The sequence below is a fragment of the Mustela erminea genome, chromosome 13 (assembly GCF_009829155.1).
Source record: "Mustela erminea isolate mMusErm1 chromosome 13, mMusErm1.Pri, whole genome shotgun sequence".
NCBI lineage: Eukaryota > Metazoa > Chordata > Mammalia > Carnivora > Mustelidae > Mustela > Mustela erminea.
In genome coordinates, this window is record NC_045626.1 from 15,582,552 (window position 1) to 15,604,412 (window position 21,861).

The window sequence follows — 21,861 nt, forward strand, 5'->3', positions numbered from 1 at the left end:
AGCCTGCTTCTGGGCATTTCCATTGTCATCTGGATAAAGATGCTTAGAAGAACCAAATCCTTATATGCAGGAAGGAGACATGGCAAACCATGATGGTGCTGGAGACACCTGTTGGGACTGGCCTTGCTCTTTTTGAAGCTTGACCCATTTCCCCTTTGAATATATGTACTAACCAGCATCTTTCTGGGAAAACTTTTTGTGCTTATTACATCCAATTAAACCAGCTTTGGTGATGACTGCTCTTCATTCTTTAGATCCAACAGACATACTTAAGCCAAATCAACCTTAAAAGTTGCCTTATTGAAACTGGTTTGTTTGTTTGTTCCGTTTTTAATTCTAAAACCCCTGTTTTTATGGTCTTCATGTTAGGGAGTTCAGTTAAACATCAGTTCCAGTGATGTACATGGAACTATTTTAGAAACCAGCTCTGTTCCCTCTCACCCTCAAATGTTCACTCTTACTATTATTCTTTTCTACCATTATAGTGTAGCATGCTGAGACCTTAAGGCGGGGTCATTAAGCTGTAATCTATCATTTGTCAAGAAAGAGTGAAAAGCTGTCTATCAAATTCATCAGTATGGCAAATGATTTGAAAGACATAATGAACAATGCAAAAAGCAAAGTGCAGATAGTTTACTTCTAAGATTCTCCAGTATCTGTTGGGGAAGGAGACACGATAGCAGTAAAAATTAATAAGCAGTTGCAATATAAGTCTTCGTGAGACGCGATTCAAATTCTAGAAAATAATTCTAAATTAAAATGCCTCCAAGTGTGGCTACACATTAGTAACTGGAATCAGTCAATTTAAGAAGAACTATCAACCTGGCTGGAGTGAAGAGACAGACTTAATTAAAATACTTCAATGTGGCTGAAAACTCATTTTCGTAGTCATGCTGAACAAATGCCTAAAAAATTAAAAAGTTAATAGATTGATTTCTGTTTATTTTAGCTCTTTGTTAGGAGTAATATATTGTCCTATGTTCACTGTATGCTCAAAACTAGGCTCTCCATTGCTAGAGAATATAAATCAATAGAAGGTACTATCTCTGCACTCAAAGAGGGAAGAAAACTATACAGGTAAAAGACAAGTGGAGACAATGTCTGCAGTTCCCAGCACAACAGATTTTCCACCCTCCTGAGCATCCTGTATATCTATAAATACATACTAGGTTCTTAAAAAAATAAATGTTGATTGATGAATAGTCATGTGTGAGAACATACATCATAGATCAAAGTTTCCTGAAGTAGATTGACTGTAGTACATGGTAAAAATTTCATTATGCTCATCCAAAAGGAGTTCATCAGAGTTTAAAACAAAAACAAAAACTAATTTAAAAGACAATACACATAACATTGGTTAGTATTATCAAATGTAAGAATGTATCATCTTGAATGTTATAGAATCAATACAGTCTCTGCATCTGATCTCAACTTCAAACCTAACATCTTTCATTCATACTCGACATGATCTCCCAAACTACTTATCTGGATTTGGGGATATGGTAGGGAGTGAGTCCTGCCATTTCTTAAAGGTGCACGGATGATCATAGTGCTACAAGAACAATCAAGACAGCCTAATTTTTAAAAGACATTTTAGGAGAATATGTATCTGTAGCCATGATTTTTTCCCAGCAAACCTCTATGAACACTTCATAGATATAATGGCACAGAGCATGGGCTCTAGAGAGATTCAGTCCATTCCTGGCTCTGTAACACAGTGACTATCTGAGGTTGGACAAATGAGGTAATACTTCTGGACCTAAATAGCTTCATATAGTGATAATAATGGTGATAAATAATAATAATGACAATACTGACCTCTACCCCATGAGATTAGTGTTGGAACTATGTGAGACTAAGATAAGAGTTCAACATATACAACCCTTTTGAGAATGATGGTGTAAAAAGTAAAGACCTTAATGTAATTGAGAAAGGCAAGTGAAAATCATGAGATGGGATGGGGACTAATGCTAAGCCTTGAGGGAGGTGTATGGGTCCTACATGTGACTTCTGCTTGTATTTAAACTGTACTTGGGCCCCTGGCTGGCTCAGTCGGTAGAGCACGCAACTCTTGATCTTTGGGTCTTGTCTCAGGGTCCTGAGTTCAAGCCCCATGTTGGGCATTGAGCTTACTTTAAAAAAAAAGAAAAGAAAGAAAGAAAAAGTACTTAATGTGGCTAGCTTAACAGGAAACATTTAACAAATAAGGAATTAACAACAAGGAAATTAAGGAATGGTCCTTACTGACCAAATCTGGAGTAGTAAAATTGCCTCAAAACAGATGATTGGCAAATTTTTGAGATTCTAGGCCAGGAAGCAGATTTCCCAGTAGCAGCAAACCAATGCTCTCTCAATATCAACAACGACAAAAAGATGGATTATCAAGAAGACCCCAATTACCCGATGTTATGATCTGATAGACAGAATTCCTAATTTATTCCCCCATTACATTACTTGATTATGATCTTTCTATGGCAAAGCCAGCCTATCTGGTCCTCAAATATCCAAATCCTGCTGCCACCCAGTGAGCTCTAGCTCACACACACCTCCACACACCTCCCTCCACACACTGGTGGAGGGAAAGCTACATTTATCTTTCTGAAAGCCATCTCTTTAAGTAGAACAATGTTACTATTTCTGTTATATTTTTTAGTTTATTTGAAGCATTTGGGTAGGGTTTATATCCCTGTTTCTATTATTTTAAAGCATCAGACCTCTTTCTGAAACACAGGCAAGAAGAAATCATCCAGAGTTCCTAACCAGTCTGGAGGTTTCTAAAAGACAAGATGGCCCCAGGCAGAATGATTAATACCACAAGGTTTGCCTTAGAGAAGCCACAAATTCCCATAACACATGCCCTCTCTAGGCTACTCCCAAGAACCATTAGAGATTCATAGATTAAAGGATGCTTCAGAAGATGATCAAACAATTTCATTCACTCTAAGGTGCAAACAGCTGACAAAACCTATGTTATCGCCAGGCTCATGGTGTGTAATCGGCTTGACAGATCTCAAGGAGGAGAGATGTAGAGTTACATGTATATGCAGGGGCTGAAGTACAGGAGAGTAATTCTTCTGGTGGTAATTATAATCAAAATTAGTGATACCTGCACAGGCTGATCTCAAAGCTAAAGATGCTAATATTAATCCTCATATTCAATAATATCTGTTTAGGGACCATGTAGACAAGTCCTACCCAACCAAAATGTCAGAACATACCAAGCTATTAAGACTTGCTGCTCCTTATTGGACTTTTCCCTATAGTTGGGGCTTGAATTCTCCACCTTTCTGTGCCAGCATTAGGACAATTTCTTCCCATGTTCTCTGTCACTTAATATTTCCTCTTTCCTTCTTTTAGTAAGGCATGCCAGCCTTCCCTCATTTCAAGTTTAAAAGGACCGTCCTGCTGCAACATAAGTTTGTACTACTTTGGCCACAAATCCAAACAAATTAAATATCTATTATACAAAATTCACTTCACATACACTGTCAAATACAATGATGGATAATTTATGGTCTCTGTGTGCAAGGTAACACATCGATAGAGTGATGGTCAGAAACACAAACAAATAAGAAAAAATCCCTGGGATTCCATTCTTTCCAAAGGTCAGATGTTCAAATAAATGAGTGATGCCTCTTAGCAGAAATTCTTAGGAAAGTTCTTAAAATAGGGATGGCAGACCTGTTGGCTAGACGAATGCATTATGTACAATCATCATATTCTACCTGCTGTAAAAAGTGATTGTACTTCTAGGCTACATTATTAGTGGTAGAAGGGCCAAATCAAAGGGCCTAACAGAATCACTTTGCACTGTACCAAAACACATGGAGTATTTTTGATGATTGTTTCACACTTATTTCACATATATTTCAAATTTTAGGAAAAACTGGCAAAGTAGATCACAGGATGCTCGAAGGAATTCAGCAGCGTACTGACAATTCTTTGTCATGTTTATTACAACTGAAAACCTGTGAATATTTGACCTTAAAAAGATTTGGGGCCATCATGAGAGGAAAAAATTATACCTGGCTTTTGGTGGGAATAGGCAGCCCATGTTACAAGTGAAAACCCAGAAACTGGGTTTCCATCTCTAAGACATTTGTTGAGAGGATTTATGCCTTGAATAGATGTTGGATGATTTATAGTCCAGGTACCTTTAAACTTCAAGATTTCATGTGCCTTTGGAATCCAGGAAGGACAGAGCTGGAGCTAAATATTTAGGAAATCCAAATAGAAGGGAGAATTGAACTAGGGTAGTAGAACTGTAGACGATGGAAATGCACAGAGTATACAACTAGGAATCCAACTGAGCCATCATTACCCTCTGTTCTTGCTCTCCTCTGTCTCGTTATGGAGCTATTCATGCAAGCACTGCTCATTCTATGTGTTCAGTGGACTAGGCTTACTCTAGATGGGACTGTCTACATCACAAATGTTTAAGTGTTTGTCTCTATTTAGAAAAGAAAAATTTATGGATTAAAGATGGTGTTTGCACAGAGGCAGCCCAAATAGCTGTCTTTTTCTGGACAGCTAACTCACTTACCATTGTATATTTACCAGGGGTCTCCAAAGTGGCAGCAGGCATGTTCCCACCAGGATTTGCCACGATGACCCACTGGGGTTCAGGGAAAACCAGTACTTTATTAGTGTGTTCATCTAAAATTAAGAAAGAATGTAACATTTACTTGATCACAAAGGTGATCTTCCCAGGGGAAGGCTTATCCATTGCACTCCAGATGTGCTGATCCCTGCAATTTCCCCAAATGGGGGAAACTTGAATGCATTATTGTGACTCTTGTCTTTTGCGGTTTGAGAAAGCATATAAAACTCTGATGTCTATTATGAGTGCATCTAGGAGGGAACTACAGTATTCCAACTTTATTAAAAAATCCTTCCCTTAAAAAAAAAAAAAAGAATGTAACATATTTACTGACATTTACTACATGGATTGACCTGTCCTTACAGCAAACATCAAGGACAACAATATCCAAGGGCATAGTGACAGTTACACCAGAAATGGGCACTGAAGATCACTACTCATCAGAATATGACAAGGGAGGCTTCCGGTTAAGAGTTCTTATAGAATACATTATTTCAACTCTTTGAACTCAAATAACCCTCACAATATGAGAACGTACCTTTAAAACATGCCTACAGGAAGCCATAGGTGACCTATAATATTTATCATTAAAGTATGTGAGAACAACAAAAAAATGCCAGAACTTACCCTTTTCTTACAACTAAAACAAGGTATTACTTCCATTTGAGAATAAAAATAATAATCATCTAATGAGATCAGATAAGATCCCCAAACTGAAATTATCAAGAATACTACTGAAAGTCTGAATTTGCATCTATTATATATAATGATAAGCCTCACACTGAGTCTGTATTCTGTCTTCAGCTAATAGCCCATGATGGTATGAGAGTAACACTATGAACAAAACATTTTAAAAAGTAAGCCAGTAGAACCATTAATAAAATTTTAGTGGCAAGAAAATGATGTTATATCAAAAAAGAAGAAAAAAGAAGAAAAAGAAGTTAAATATTAGGGGTTTATTTTTATCTTATACTTTTTAAATATCTATATTTGCATATGTTTTTAAAAAACATATTAGTATAGTAGAACATGTAGATAATTTATATACATATAATATGTGAATACATTTTATATATACATACTGAAGATAGACATAGATCTTCATAGATATGTTGGGGGTTCAAAACATCAGCTGATAAGAAATACATATATGATATGCATACATATAAAATATTTATTTGTGTGTGTGTGTAATAACCATTTTACTTAGAAACTTGTGGCTTACCTATAAATACTTGGTATTTCAGGACTTTGAAAGACTAGGTAGCCAACGGCTAGATTTTTTCCCTATCTATATACAGTTGTTTACCTAGTTTTTCAGGTTACTATCTCTTAAAATCCCATGAACATACTGCCTGCATTATATAAAATAATAAAAAACACTTTTGCACAACTTTACTATTCAAAGAATACCTTTTCCCATAATAGTTGACAAATGTTTGAAAAGCAAACCAGATAATCTGTATTCTAAACTCTCAATGATTATGCTTCTATCTGTCAAGACTTAAGTCTGAGACTTTAATTTTATGCTGTTGCAGCTCCAATGGCGATTCCTATCAGATGAATATCTCCAGGCCAAAGCAACAATCTCGTCTGTATTCATTATCATCCTAAATTACAGATATTAAACATACATAATCCATGAAGCCACGTGGTGATTTTTCTACGTTAACACTTCCCAACTGACTCAAATAGGTTGTGTTTATACATCTAATTAGAGAATTGAAAAAAAAAAAAAAAAAAAAACCAGCACCTGATACCAATACAGAGATGACACAACTGTACTTCTTTCTATCATGACTTATTCATATGCCACGCTTACACGGGTAAAATTAGGTCAAAGTTGAAAATAACAATTTTTAGTGTCTATGGTACTGGTAAAATAATCAATGAAACCACTTTTACATTTGTTAATTCCCGCACAGGTTAATTTAAAGCATTTTCAAAATAATTAGGTGGTGAATTAAAGTTCTTCTGTATTAGTCAGGTTTCATGTGTTTGAGTACTATATTTGTTTAATTTTTTAGAATATCACATTCCGTGATGTATTATACCAGTAACTTTTATCTTTTAATGGACTTTATTTTTTAGAGCAGTGTTAGGTTCACAGCAAAACTGAGAGGAGGGTCTGAAGCTTTTCCGCATACCACTTACCACCACGCATAAATAATCTGCCCATTATCATCATCCCCCATCAGAGTGGTCCATCTGTTACAGCTGATAAACCTACACTGACAAATCATAATCATTCAAAGTCCATAGTTCACGTTTCGTGTGGTGTATTTTACTCAAGTACATGATCCCATCGATGCAGACAAATTTATAGTGGCATGTGTCCACCGTTTTGGTATCACACGCATCACTGCCCTAAATACCCTCTGTGCTCCTATCCACCTCCCCCTCCCCTCACACCTCTGGCAAGCACTGTTTTTTTTGTTGTTGTTGTTGTTTTACTGTCTCCATAGTTTTGCCTTTCCCAGAAGGTCACGTAGTTGGAATCATAAATGTTTACAGCCTTTTCAGATTGGCTTCTTTCACTTAGTATATACATGTCCATTTCCTCCATGTCTTTTCGTGACTTGTTAGCTCATTTCTTTTCAGCACTGAATGATATTTCACTGTCTGGATGTACCTAGTGTATTTATCCATTCACCTACTGGAAGACATCTTAGTTGCTTCCAAGTTTTGTCTATGATGATAGATAAAGCTGCTGTAAACATCCATGTGTGTATTTTTGTGTGTATTTTCAACTCTTTGGGTAAATACAAAGGGGAGCAATTGCAGGGGTCATAGGATAAGAGGACATTTAGTTTTGTAAGATATAGTCAAACTGGTTTCCAAAATGACAGTACCATTTTGTACCTGCACCAGAAATGAATGAGAGTTCCTGTTGCTTTCCATTCTCTCCAGGATTTAGTGCTGTCCATGTTTCAGATTTGGCCATTCTCATAGGTGTGTGGTGGCATCTCATGGTTCTCATTTGTGTTCCCCTGATGGTATATGATGTGAAACATCATTTCATGTGCTTATTTGCCATCTGTGTATCTTCTTTGGGGAAGCTTTTACTTAAAAACAACAATAACAACTTGAAAATTCCACTAGTTTGGGTGAAAGAGGTTAAAATAAAGTATTTAAAAACCACAGAGAAATAACAATAGTGTGTATCAGGGAGCTTTCTGCCCCTAAGCTGCACGGGAAATCCCACTATAAAATTTATTAGCTGGTTTTTCAATCAGCTCAGCCTTAATATTCAAACTTTGTGCCTGGGTAGGTCATTTGGTTAGGCATCTGCCTTCATGATGTCTGGGTCCTGGGTTTGAGCCCCACATCAGATTCTCCACTCAGCAGGGAGTCTGCTTCTCCCTCTCCTTTTGCCCCTCACCACTGCTCATGCTTTCTCTCTCTCTCTCTCTCTCTCAAATAAAAAAATATATATATTCAAACCTTAGTGAACACTTACCTGAACTCAGCAGTACTCAGCAGAGCCTCTCCCCTCATACTGATATCAGTCAGCTTATTGGCCATCTCTCCCTGCTTCTCTTTAAGCACACTTTCTTTATCCCAATATTAATTATAATGGCTCAATAAAAATAACTTGAATTAAGGAGAAATCAGTTTAATTGAATTCTAATGATATTGAAGGCTTGTCCTTGAAATTATCTATGTAGTGCCCAGAAGAAAAGAATCAAATTAACACTTTTCAAATAAAGGGATTGTATAAATCCCTTGTACAATCAAGTACTTAGTCTAAATTTAGATACTAAGTAAAATGCTGCTTGGAGTAAAATGTTAAATAAAAAGAGTTATTATGAAAACCTGCATTTGAAAGAAAATATGTGCAAATTTCTCACCCTAGTAACCAAATGCGTGCTTACTACCTTATTCTTAGAGAAAAAAAAGATTGTGAGTTTTGAAAAGGAGAGAGAAAAAAAGATCTGTTTGCAGATGCTGACTTTCCCATTCACTAGCCTCGTTACATGGTGGGTTATCCAATCTCAATTTCTTCATGTATAATTGAGGATAATGGTATATAGTCATGTCGTCCCTGTGAAAATTCAGTGAAATGATGCTTATACAACACCTTTCACAGTGCCTGTCGCGAATTAGGAACTTAATAAGGGAGAGGTTCTATTCATTCCATAATTTATCAAAAAAGAGCATGAGGTTTAAAAAAAAAGAAAGAAATTTAAAACAAACAAACAAAAACCCACACCCAAATAAAGCAAAGCAAAACACCATTGTAGTGAGAGGCCCTTAAATTCTACTTTCAGCAAACACAAAAATTTCAATTTCCCATAAAATATTGTAATTTCAAACTAAACTACATGCTAAATAAAATAAGCCTGTCACAGAAAGACAAATAGTGCATGACCCCACTTATATGTGGTATCCAAAGTAGTCAAATTCATAGCACCAAAGAGTGGAATAGTGGTTGGCAGAGGCTGGGAATGGAGGGAAGGCAGAGTTGCTAATAAAGGAGCATAAAGTTTCAGTTAAGCAAAATGAATAAATTTGAGAGATGCTTTGTACAAACCTGTACCTACCTGTATGTAGTTGGTAATACAGTATTGTTGCCTTAAAATTTTGTTAAAAATTTTTTAAAGAAGATAGATCTCATGTTAAGTGTTTTTACTATAATAAATGAAATTAATAAAGAAAAAAGTAAATCAGTACATCTAGGCCATTCTCAGAACCCACTATAGCTCCATAATAAATAAGACGCTTTTCCCTTCGAAAACGACAACAAAAGCTAAACATAACTGAACAGCTCAAAATCAGATCTCTCAAATCCCCTGAAATCCAATCTCAGAAAAATATCAAAACCACCAGCTCCTAGTCCCTGTGTTAAACCAGAATCTTCCATGAAAGCAGAGGAGGTATGGGCCTAAGTGAAGGGCCCTTGCCCCAAACAGAGAAGTGTGCCTAGAATCCTACAATCCTGGTAGGTAGTCCACTCCGTGCTTTCTGCTCTAAACTTCAAATAGCCCTGGGGCATTGATTAATATGATCTCATCTACAAAACATTTCTTCGAAAGCTTGGTTTAGTCTCCAGATACTAATGTATGTTTTTTCTAACTACTGCTGCTAGACAGTGACATTTTGAGTAAGCCAATAAGCAGCTGGTCTTTCTTTCTCCAGGGCGTGCCACCCCCCAAGACTTTCACTGAAGTAAGCTAGTGTTGCCTTTCCTAAAAACCTTTAAGATGCCAGCATAAACTTTAACTGATATTAAGCTATGGAAAAGGAAACAAGATGATAAGTATTTGTTGAATTGAAACAAGACAAATAGTACTTTCTTTTAGCAAGCCTATCTACTAAAAGATATAGTATGGAAATCAGCTTTAAAACAGCTTCAGTCTTACCAGGGTAGTGAATACGGGTAAGAGAAATATATGAATGTCTGCACTTCGTTGCAGAATGGAAAAAGGACAGGAACAGGAGAAGCGCTCGAGACAGCCATTGGGGAGTTCAGTGTAAGAAATAAAAAGGTGTTTCTGGCCAGGATCTGCATTAAAGTAAGATGTGAAGGATGAGTAGAGTCTGGTCAGATGGGAAGACCCTTCAGGCACAGAAAAAAAGCCATGTTTTCACACAAGCTGAAAAGCACTAGACGCTCTCAGTGAAGATGGGCAGGACTTGGTAGTTTCCACAGCACAAAAGATGTTGGGTTCTGAAAAGTAAAACTCTGTCAGTTGCCGCTGTGTTTGCGTGCACGTAAAAGAAAACCTCAATATAGTCAGTGGTTTAAACCAAAAAAGGTATAAAATCTTTTTAAAAAGTGGGGGGGAGGGGAGACACCTGGGTGGCTCAGTGGGTTAAGCCTCTGCCTTTGGCTCAGGTCATGATCTCAGGGTCCTGGGATCAAGTCCCGCATCGGGCTCTCTACTCAGCAGGGAGCCTGTTTTCCCCTCTCTCTCTGCCTGCCTCTCTGCCTACTTGTGTTCTCTATCAAATAAATAAACAAAATCTTAAAAAAAAAAAAACCTACAAAAGTTTATTTCTTTTTTTATGAAGAAGTCAGAAGTAGGTAGTTGTCTGCATTGGTTCAGTAGTCAAGCCTTTTATGATCAATATCTTCATATTGAGTCCTTTCCCTGTGGTTTCCAGATACCATAGACTTCCCCATGTGTCTCATTGACAAGAGCTACAGCAAAGGACACTCATAACTGTAAAAAAAAAAAAAAAAAAGAAAAAGAAAAGAAAAGAAAAAAACAACTAGAAAAGCAAGAGGTTAGCCTTTACAGCTTTGATAGCAGATACAGGTGAGGGAGGAAGAAGATAAGATTAGAGTGGATGGACCCCAAAATCACCTACAAGTGATAAAGCCTTGTCAGGTGGAAGAGAACTTAGAGGGAATTAAAAACCAGTGAGCAGGATTTCCACAGAAGCAACAGCATCCAGCTGAGGGCTGGCTAAGGCTGGATCACACACACTAGAAATGTTCTGTGAAAAGCGAATGACTCTTGGGAGAACTAGCACACAAGGGAGTCCTGAAAGGAAGTGAAAGTGAGGCCAACACCACCACAGTCTACAGAGACCTTGTCATCACTGATACTTTCTCTGCCTCTGTGGAGGGCACCTGCTTGTGTCAGTGGCTTCTGGACATCGGTGCTCTCCAGCCCCTCCCACTCCCTGTTCCAAGAGTTTTGACTTCTAGCTCAGTTTCTCTCACTCTTTGGAATCCTTCGAGCTAAATGGCAGGTCCGAAAATGTCTTCAAGGCATTCAAGCGTCCACTACCTCCACCAAGTGATGAAGTTCCTGGAAGATGAAAAAACTAGTGCTCCCAGAGCAAGGGCTTCCTACCCCCCTCCGCCACAACCCCAGCTTCTGTGCTTCCTAGCCAAGTCACGCTTACTCCTAAACAGTTCATGTCTTTTGTCCCTCAGTTGCTACTTTATTTATTGAACCCAAAGAATAGGTCTGAGATAATTACAACAGAGCTTTGGAGACCCCCAGGTAGCTACCCCTGTTCCCTCCGGCCTTCTAGTGATGATCCTGGCTCTGCCTCTAGATTCCACATCTGAAAAGTAAGAGGAATTGCAGTTTGGGTTTATCCCCGATCCTATTTCCCTGCTGACAAAGTCACTTATGAAAAGTGTTGTTTTTCAGGATGACTGGGTGGCTCAGTCAGAGAAGTGTCTGCTTTTGGCTCAGGCCATAATCCCCAGGGTCCTGGGATCAAGACCAGCGTTGAGCTCCCCGGTCAGTGGGGACTCTGCTTCTCCCTTTGCCTCTCCTTCCCCCCACTTGTGCCCTCTCTTACTATGTCTCTCTCTCAAATAAAAAAATAAAATCCTCAAAAAAAAGAAAAGAAAAGAAAACTGTTATTCTTCTGATTGAAAACATGAAAAGTGTGCAGAATATGGCAGGGGGAGGGGGAAACATATGATGACATCAAAAGATAATCACTGCTGAAGTTTGCTGCATGTCCTTTCTGGTTTTGTCTACATAAAAATGCATAAGAATAAATCAATGTATGTACAATATATGTATGGGGAGGGAGGGAGGAAGGTTCAGTTTGGAATCATACTGTGCGTTCTGTTTTATACCCCTGATTTATCATCACTTAAAAATGTCACTAAAAGCTATTTTTTATATATTCTTAAAACAGTAGAGCAAGAATTATGATACAGACACCATCATAGAAAATTCCCTAGAAAGAAAGTATATTAAATTAGTAAAGTTTATTTTCTCTGGAAAAGTGGTCCCAGTTTACTATTGGGATAAAAACAGCCTCTGGAAGAGAAGCTCACACAGACCTAAGAAAAGCAAAGTAAGCCTGGAGTATCATCTTCCCTTAGGTAGTCTCTTGCCTGTGGCTGTTTTCATCAGTCAAAACACCCACAGGGGCTTCTGAGGAGGCTTCACTCCCACTTGGATGACTGTGACCATGAACTGGCAGACAATTCAAGATGCCCAATCATCTTGGGTAGGAGACTTGGTAAGCGGAAAGTTTAGGGAGCCCCCAGGAAAAGGAAGATGAGACAGCTTTCGGGACACAAGTCTTTTTTGGCCCCCAGCTATTTTCATGATCTGGGCCCTACAGGCTTACTGGCCCTAGTACCCCTGCTGCAGAACTTGCTACTGAGGTGTTAGAATTACAAACAATGCAAAACCTCAGTAAAGATTTTAAGGGAAAAAGGGAATTCAAAAACTAACCATCTAGGAAATAGCCTAACCATAGCAGAAACAATAAATCACTGGTAAAATTCCCAGTGCTGTTTCAAAAGTCAAGATTGACCTAACTCACATTCTTGGCAGGACTGAATCCGTGCCTCATAGCCTGAATGAGGTTAAAACTAGCAGAAAATTTAAAGCTTGGTTTTTCAGAGAACTGTTTCTCCCTAACCATCTGTTGTTTCTTTTCAGACCCCACTAGCAAAAACACTAACAGTCTCTGCGAAAGACTCAAGGTTAACTGATTGGGTTCCAGACAGAGAACAAGAAATGTCCTGTGGACCCCACCCGAGATGAGCCCAGTCCAATTTATAACTGGCTCTTGGAGCATGCCCCCAAATCCAAGGTACCTCTGCTTCATTATAATGATCAAGACTCCACCCTTGGAACATCACAAGTTTCATTAACATAACAGACAATGCAAGCATAGGCACACCTGCACAGTGTTATGCCCACCTTTACATGCAATGAAAAAGCAAGCCCCCCTTTCCAAATATTGATCTTAAACCCTAAATAAAAGAACCTGCTCACCCCTGCATGGTGACAAGGGAAGGGGTAGCGGATTAGAGGGGGTGGTTCTTGGCTTTGGAACTCTTTCCCCACAATCTTCTTATTTGCTGCAAATAAAGATACTTTGGGTGACAGCTCCCTCTGGTTCAGTCTCTATCTGTAACTTACCGAGGAGCAAACTCACCTTAGCTCAATGACTAGTTGATACTCTAAATATTGTCAACTCCCAGGCTCTTGGGAGTGATATTGGAGGGAAGAGGTTTATTTATTTATTTTTTTTGTAAGATTTATTTATTTGCAAGAGAAAGAGAAAGAGCACAAGTGCCAGTAGGAAGAGGGGCAAAGGAAAAGGGAGAGAGAATCTTCAAGCCGACTCCCCCTAACCACAGAGCATGACTTGGGGCTGGATCCCAGGACTCACAAGAACATGACCTGAGCTGAAACCAAGAGGTCAGGAACCCCAGGAAGAGGATTATTTAAATTACCTAATTTTGGATGAAGTCACTCCATGGACATTATGACATGGGTTCCCTTTTATTCCAGATCTATCAGGACCAGATCTAAGCTAAAATGGATTTCTTCGGAGGACCCACCATCATTTGCATTCTCATCTCCCCACTCTTTTCTCTTCCCTCCATTAAATCTCGGTGGCAAGCCTGGTAATGAAACATCTTTCTACAGTGATTGTGAATTAATGGGGCTTTCTCCCATCTACCCTTTTGCCAAATACACCAGGTTCTGAATGGCATCTAATAAACACACTTAGTAAGCATTTACTGACAGCGTTGTCCAGGGTAACTGGGCAGAGTGAATGGGGGAGATTGGGATGTGATTATTAGCATCAGAGCAGCAATAATTTAGTTCCAGGTGCAAGAAAAGCATGAACGAAAGACAACAAAATGTGCCAACATAATCATATGATAAAGTTAAATAACATGACCCCGGACAAGGACTGCAAGTGTTCAAAGAATGAGGTCAACGAGTATTCAGTCAGGGAAGATATTAAGGAGAAGATACAACATGAGCCGGAACTTGGAGAGAATATTTATGCTGAAAAAGAGAAGCTGCATAAATTGTGGAAATTGCTGAAATTCTAGAAATTACTGGGGACCCTCTTGGTTATTCTGGGCCCACTGGCACAACATGTGTTCATCTATCTAACAAACACTTTTGGACAATCCTTTCTCTCAAACCCTATGCTAGGCGTAGCTAAACAGGAGGGACAAAGTCCCTAATCAATGAGCCTACACTGTCTTGGACACATACTTAAAATTATTGATCAGTCAATGCAGCTCACCTATTTCCCTGAATATTGAGATTTTTGTTGCTATTTCAGAGCATTCAATCAATAGCTTTAAGCGTTATGTTCAATAACTCAGGCTGAAGATAACTTCTGACATCTGAAAAAAATCATACAAATGCAATTTTTAAATAAAGATGTGTTTCCTCTCATTATTCTCTCTGGCCAATATATAACTAACAAAGCTCTTTGTATTTCTTCATTTTAAAAAATTTATATGCTATGGCTCATCTTTCTCAGGGTATTTAATCTAGTTTCTGGTCACCACAAACTAGTCTTTTCCCTTACGGTAAATCTTCTCACACTAAGACTTTTGAACTTTAGGAACACTAATAGAGTCTCTAAATATTTTAAAAAATATACTTTGGAAAATAGAACATGAGACAGCTCACTGTCAATCAGCAACCAGTATAACATGTCAAATACACCGAACTAAGATGACAATAGATGAAATTATGGAATTATATACCATGTATTTCAACCAAACACATGTCCTGGGCAAGCTCTTTTCCAAAAACACAAATTGTCTTCCAGCCATCTTTATAAATATTTCAGATAAAGGAGTGGCCACTCTTTTGCAGACAACCTACTCTTTCCTAATTTATTTTTATCCTTTTTTAAAAAATATTGAGCCTAAAATATTTCTCTCTATAAAAATTCAAACTACTGGTTCCAGCTCAGCTTTTGAAAGCAATACATGAAAATTTGGTCCCCTCCATTACATGATAGCCTTTCAGAGACTACCTTGCTCCAAAATAAGATCTTGCTACAGACTTTTCTCTTTTCAAGTTTAATCATACTTACTCTCTGTTAGACAGACTTTGTAACCTTTCTCTTGAAAATATACAAATGAGATAATGTGCTATCCCTGGTTCTAAGAAAACTAATAAAAATTTCTCTAAAATGCCCATACCCCAAATTATAAAACTATTGATAATAGTGGGAATGGTAAAGAAAGCTTTTGTTATAGATCTAGACTGGCTTCCATAAAGCACATGAGGCCATTTTCAGGAATCTTTGTATCCCAACAGAATATTGGGGAGTATTAAATATTGCAGCTTCCTCCCCTACCACTTCAAAATAAGCAAAGGTAATGATCCCAATAATGACTGCCCTAACACAGTGTGGAGTGGATAGCTGTTGAAGGAAAGTCTTCCAACCTGGGTGGTCACAGGCATGCTGAGATATTAACCACATTCAGCCACCACAAGTCTGAGGACCACAGTGGCCAGAGTGCCAGGTCAGTTCTTTCTATCCATGGGCAGTTTCATCTGATTATACCATTGTTATATGCAAATAATGTCATTTTCTATCAGTGCCATGACATACACATGCTTGGGGGAAAGTGGTTTATTTTATATAACATTAAATTAATTAGAAGTTCACTTCCTGTGAGGAAAACAAAAATTGCTACCCAACTTCTGCTCATCCCACTCAATTTTCCCATCAGTAAACACTCAGCTGGGTAGGGCAGTTGGGTAGGGCATGGGAGACTTTTTTGAAGTTACATGTCTTGTCTGTAAGTGCTGACACCTTGAATAGTTATACCATTTTCTTGGGTATATCAAATAAACTTTTAAAATATATATACATATGTACGTATATATTTTTTATTTATCTATTTGAGAGAGACAGACACAGAGATGGCAACAGAGAGCACAAGCAGAGAGGAGAGGCAAAAGTAGGCTCCCCACTGAGCAGGGAGCCTAATGCGGGGCTCAATCCTAGGACCCTGGGATCATGACCTGAGTTGAAGTCAGATGCTTAACCCACTGAGCCACACAGGTGCCCCTCAAATAAACTCTTTAAAGACCTTGGGAAATTAGAAAATTAAATGATGGGGGTGCCTGGGTGGCTCAGTCAGTTAAGCAACTGACTTCTGCTCAGTTCTTGATCTCAGGGTCCTGGGTTCAAGCCCCGTGCCCAGCTCTGTGCTCAGTGAGGAGTCTGTTTCTGCTTCTCCCTCTGCCTCTGCCCCTCCCCCTGTTTGTGTACTCTCTCTCTCTCAAATTAATAAATAAAATCTTAAAAAATGAATAGAAAATAAAATGGTGGCTAAGGATATGTCCAGAAGTCCTGGATGCTACCAAAAACATGAACTGGACAAGTAGGGGGATTTGACAAGTCAAAGTGCAGCATGAGCAGAACTTCTAGAATTTAGGAGGAAAAAAAAAAAAAAAAAAGAATGGGACACAGGCTGGCAAGAATACTCCCCATAGGATGTCATGATAGTCTTCTACCTTGAGCAGAATTAGTCTGTGGACTCTAGTTACACAGCCCTGGGAAAGAAGCCCCTTGAGTACAACACTCATAGTGAACAGCCTGCTGCAACATCTTCCCACCACTTTATGTAAGTAATAGACAACACAGGACCACCTTGCAAAGCCCACACAGAGCAATGCTCTGCCCAAAAGTGGTCATGAGACTCATACAGAGAAGTACAGCCATATGTACAAGACAGATCAGGCTCAAATCTACATGAAAGCAACTTTTGAAAACAGCTGGGGCTAAAGACAGTGGTGTCCCTTTCTGTGAAGCATTGGTGTCCATGGGAGGCATTCACAGCAAGTAAGACAAGAGGAAGAACAGCTCTAATCCCCAACATCCAAGGAATTCTGGGCAGAGGTTGTCTATCCCTGTCCTCAGCCAGTGTACATTTTTAAGTCAGGAAGAGGGGTGCTGGAATTAGAAATGAATGCCAATTCATACTTCACAGGTCTGATTGCTATCATATATCAGGTCTTGAGGTCACAAGGGAGAAAGGAGTCTTGGCCAATATCCATGACTTTCTGCTTGTGGTTCAGTTCAGCCCAGAGTAGGTACTAAAGTTTGGTCCAGTGTCTATCATCTGTCCAGCACGATGCTGAGAAGGACATAGTCTCTGCTCTTAGAGTCGTTACCAGGAAGACAGATTTATGAGCAAATAAAACTGTTCTGTGTAATGCACAAAAGGGAAAGTGTATAAAATATATAAGTAGGACAGTGGAAAAGGCTACGAACACAGTCTGGAAGACAGGGAGCACTTCATATAAAAGATAATACCTGAACAGGGTTTGGATGATCAATAGGGATTTCCAGGCAGACTGGAAGGAGGCGTGCATTCTAGGAAGAGGTAAGAACATGTGGAAATGCACAGTGTGTGGGGAGAATTTAAAAGAGTTTGTGGTGACTCAGTCGTAGGCCTGGAAGAGAGAGGAGAGGCTCTAGAGAGGGGCCAGACCGTGAAGGGCTTTGAATAGGACATAAAAGAGCTTTGGCTTCATCCTGGAGGCACAAGGGAGTGGTACAAATATTGTGAGCAAATTGTACTTTGAATTTCAAAATTTAGAAATATTATTGCAGTCATTGCATGGAACATAGATTCAAAGGGACAAGACCGGATGCTATAAAATGAATTAGATCGTGAAATGAAATAAGAGAGAAGAAAGCGAGGAAAATGGGGGATTCAGGATGAGAAAAGTTCATCAGCTGGAAAGCAGCCGTGGAAACAGAAGCAAATGGACAGGCAGAGAGGCGGCCCAGACAGCCAGCCAAGGAGGCGACAAAGAGCACCAAGGGAAAACACTGATTGACAATTAACCTTATATGCAGTAAGGACCCCCGTATCCCTTCTATGATGTAGGATCAGTGACTCTGTTTACTTGGAGGTCATTTCTTAAGGGAGAACACTGCCCTGGGCTCTAGGGACCAAGCATTCAAGTACAACCTAGAATCGTAAACCTCCCCCGTACCCACCTGTCCCCTGTGGGATGTTATGACAGTTCCTCCACTCCTTCAGCCTTATGACCATCGTTAACATTTTATCTTCTCTTCTCTTGTGTCTATGGTTCAGGGATTTTTACAGCTGTTATGGGGTAAACTATGGTATCTATATCACAAGGGTATTTATTTATTCATGCTTGCTTTCCCTCTATTCCTAATTTGAACAGAAGCATCTGTTCAGATGAACAGAGAGGGATGGAAGGAGAAATAAGATGAAATCAGAGAGGAAGACAAACCATAAGAGACTGTTAACTCTAGGAAACAAACTGAGAGTTGCTGGGGGTAGTAGAAGGAATGGAGCTACTGGGTGATGGGTGTGATATCATGAGTACTGGGTGTGATACGCAACTGTTGAATCACCGAATTCTACCTCTGGAATTAATAATGGCTACATGTTAATTAACTGATTTTAATTTTTTTTTAAAAGCATCTGTTTAACATACTGAAAGATGCTTTTTTTTTTTTTTTCTCTTGTTCTAACATCAGCTCAGAGTCAGAGGGCTGACAATGTTAAGAAAAAGAAAAAACTGAAACCCGAAAAGAGACCCTGGAAGTGTTAAAAAAAAAAAAAATCACAAAACTCACTCTTCACTTTTTACCTACAGATAGAAAACCTTCTGGCAGGATAATTTGTTGACATGTGGAGTCAATGAAATATTAATATTGCAGTAGTAATTTGTTTAATATTAATGAATGAATCATTTTTCCCTCACATCTCCACTCATTTCAAGGTAGCTTGGCTTTTTTAATTTCTTGTGTCCAGGCTTTTGGAATGCACTTTTTTTTTTTAAGTCTAAATCCTTTGAAAAATTATTTTTTTAAAGTCTCAGCCTTTTGGAGAGGAGAGAGAGGGCACCTGAGGCACAGAGAGAAGAGATGCTCCCAGGGCAGCAAGGGAATCCTAGTCTGAGGTTCCGGGGATGGGAGCCTGTGGGTCTGGACAGTAGCATGTCAGGTCAGTGCTCTGTGTCCAGCCACAGTCCCCATGGGTGGTCACATCTCCATGGGGTGGGTATGTGGGACACCTACTGAGAAACAACGCCGGACAGTAGGTTCCTAGAAATGCCAAAGATGTGTTCCAAGACAGGTAGTGCCACAAAGCCCACAGGCACTCAACAAGCAGGAAAATGGGGTGTCTCATCAATGATCAGTAGGGACCCAGGACCCCCTCCCTCAACTTTTGCCCAGCACCCCAACACACACACCCCAAGACCTTAGGGTGGCCCTGAGAAAAGGAATCAATGCAGTGGGTTTATTTGAAGAACACTTTATCATATGCTTTTTTTTTTTTTTTAAGATTTTTATTTATTTATTTGACAGAGAGAGATCACAAGTAGGCAGAGAGACAGGCAGAGCGGGGGTGGGGAGCAGGCTCCCTGCTGAGAAGAGAGCCTGATGCGGGGCTCGATCCCAGGACTCTAAGATCATGATCTGAGCCAAAGGCAGAGGCTTTAACCCATTGAGCCACCCAGGCGCCCCAAGCATCCAACTCTTGACTTGTGGGTTCAAGCCCAGTGTCAGGCTCGCATTGGGCATGGAACCTGCTTAAGATTCTTTCTCTCCATCTCCTTCTATCCCTACCCCCGACTTGCATATGCACTCTATCTCTCTTTCTCTCTCTCTCTCCCTCTCTCAAAAAAATTTTAAAAAAGAGAAAAGAAACTTACACTATCACTTGGTGCAAGACATAAACTGTGAGATGCTCCATCTTGGTCAAGGACTCCATGAACTCAAATAATAATAAACAATCTGTAGCTGTTGTATTGACAATGACTACAAAATTTCTTTGCCCAGAATTATTATTAAAAGATAATTATTAAGTATTATTAAAAATGTATTGTAACTACTCGCAAAGTAGTTGCATCATTCATTCCCTGTGATATGGAAATAATAAATACCTGCTAATTGCCAAATATGCAAAAGTCTTACATCAGTGTATTAGAGCTCTGCATTCACAATTATACCATTCGTAGGTATCAGATTAATGGAATCAACGTCCTTAAGGAGAAAAAGAGATGGCGTAAAAGAAATTATTTTTATTAACATTTTTCCTTGCTTAAGACAATCCATATTACCAAGAAGCTAGATATTAAACAGAGGGCAGAAATTCATTGTTGCATTATTTTATCACAGTAGCAAAAAAAAAAAAAAAATTTTTTTTTTTTAAGGAAAAATCATCAGCTGAATAGGATATTGCTAAGTCAAGAGCTATTTTATCCAGATACTTGCCTTGAAGATGTTACTCAGTTTCAGCTTTTCCTTTGTTTGTCTTTTTACCCTGTTTTATTTCTTCCCCACTTTTTAAATTGGGGTGCCAGGCTGACATTCTGATTGCCATATTGCTATGCAAAAGCACAGACTGTTTTGGCTTGGCTTTTCTTCCTGCCCTTAGCAATAGTTAAGTAAGTAAATTGCCTCTGCTGCTTGTAATAACCCTGCTGTTCCTCATTTTTCCCCTTGTAAATTAGCCCCAGAGGAAGACTGAATTGATATTTGGACTTAGAAATGGTAGTGGAAAACTACTCAGACTCAGAGACAAATTGAGAAAGGTTTCCAGATGGAGTGTCATATTCATTCATTCATTTAAAAATTAATTCTTTCATATGTAGGGCTATGGGTTTAGAAACTACCAGTCGATCTTGGAGGGCTGAAAGAAAGCTAGGACATCAACATGCAAATGAGAATTTATGTTTGCTGTTAAATCGCTTGGAGCAAATTTACTTTGTGTTTCAATAATACTCTCATGTATATGAATACAAATGGAATATAAATCTGGTATAAATAAATGTTTCAAGTATAAATATGTATTTAAACAGTTAAGCAAGTGCGTGTTTGCGTTCCTGTGAACATGCAAGTTGACTCACACAGAGCATTCTGTCGGGCTAGGAAAGGAATGATGGTTCGCATCAATCCTGTACAAACTAATGCTGATCTTTGATAGCCTGCTGAATTATGCAGTCAATCCCTAAAACAGCAGAAAAAGAGAAAACAGGAGAGAGGGAATATCAAATTGAATGGTTTTATTGTCATAGTTCTGACATGAGGGGCTGAGAGCCCACACGAGGGTGACAGCAGAGAGCCCTCTGGGAGAGATACGGTGGCCCATTGACCTCTGCTCCTTATACCTTGCCAGGGCCTCATCTACCAGTCACCTAATATGTGTCAGGGACAGTGAATAAATCCAGAGACCCGAGGGGATGAAAAAAAAAAAAAGTATGCAATGAATTGTAAGGGCCTATTTAGCCAGAGTGACTCCATCTTGATTAAAAAGCCATTTTGTTGTTTGTGCAGTAAAACTTAAACTGACCCTGCCTGCCCCCCCACCCCCACCCCGAGAAACTTACTTAGAAGCAAGTCTGGAAAACCAGTAAAATATGGTCGCCAGTTCCTAATGACAGAGCCTAGAATACAAGGACGAGTCAGGCCAGGTAGAGCCATCCAATCAGTAAAAAGCACACATACTGTCTCCCTAACCACCAAAGAATGTAAACCCCACCTTTAGGGGGCCA

At 39.1% G+C, this 21,861-nt stretch overlaps 1 long non-coding RNA gene and 1 other non-coding gene across 2 annotated transcripts in view; one reads left to right on the forward strand and one right to left on the reverse strand.

Moving 5' to 3' along the window:
* The first annotated feature begins 4,659 nt into the window (after positions 1 to 4,659).
* LOC116572577 lies at positions 4,660 to 4,817 on the forward strand. The gene has a single exon (XR_004278424.1). It is a non-coding gene; the product is annotated as a U1 spliceosomal RNA (small nuclear RNA).
* An 11,763-nt stretch (positions 4,818 to 16,580) lies between these two features.
* LOC116572241 overlaps positions 16,581 to 21,861 on the reverse strand; it is a 39,718-nt gene continuing 34,437 nt past the window's right edge. Inside the window, exon 4 of the long non-coding RNA XR_004278174.1 lies at positions 16,581 to 16,592. This is a non-coding gene — a long non-coding RNA (uncharacterized LOC116572241). The remainder of the gene's footprint in view (positions 16,593 to 21,861) is intronic.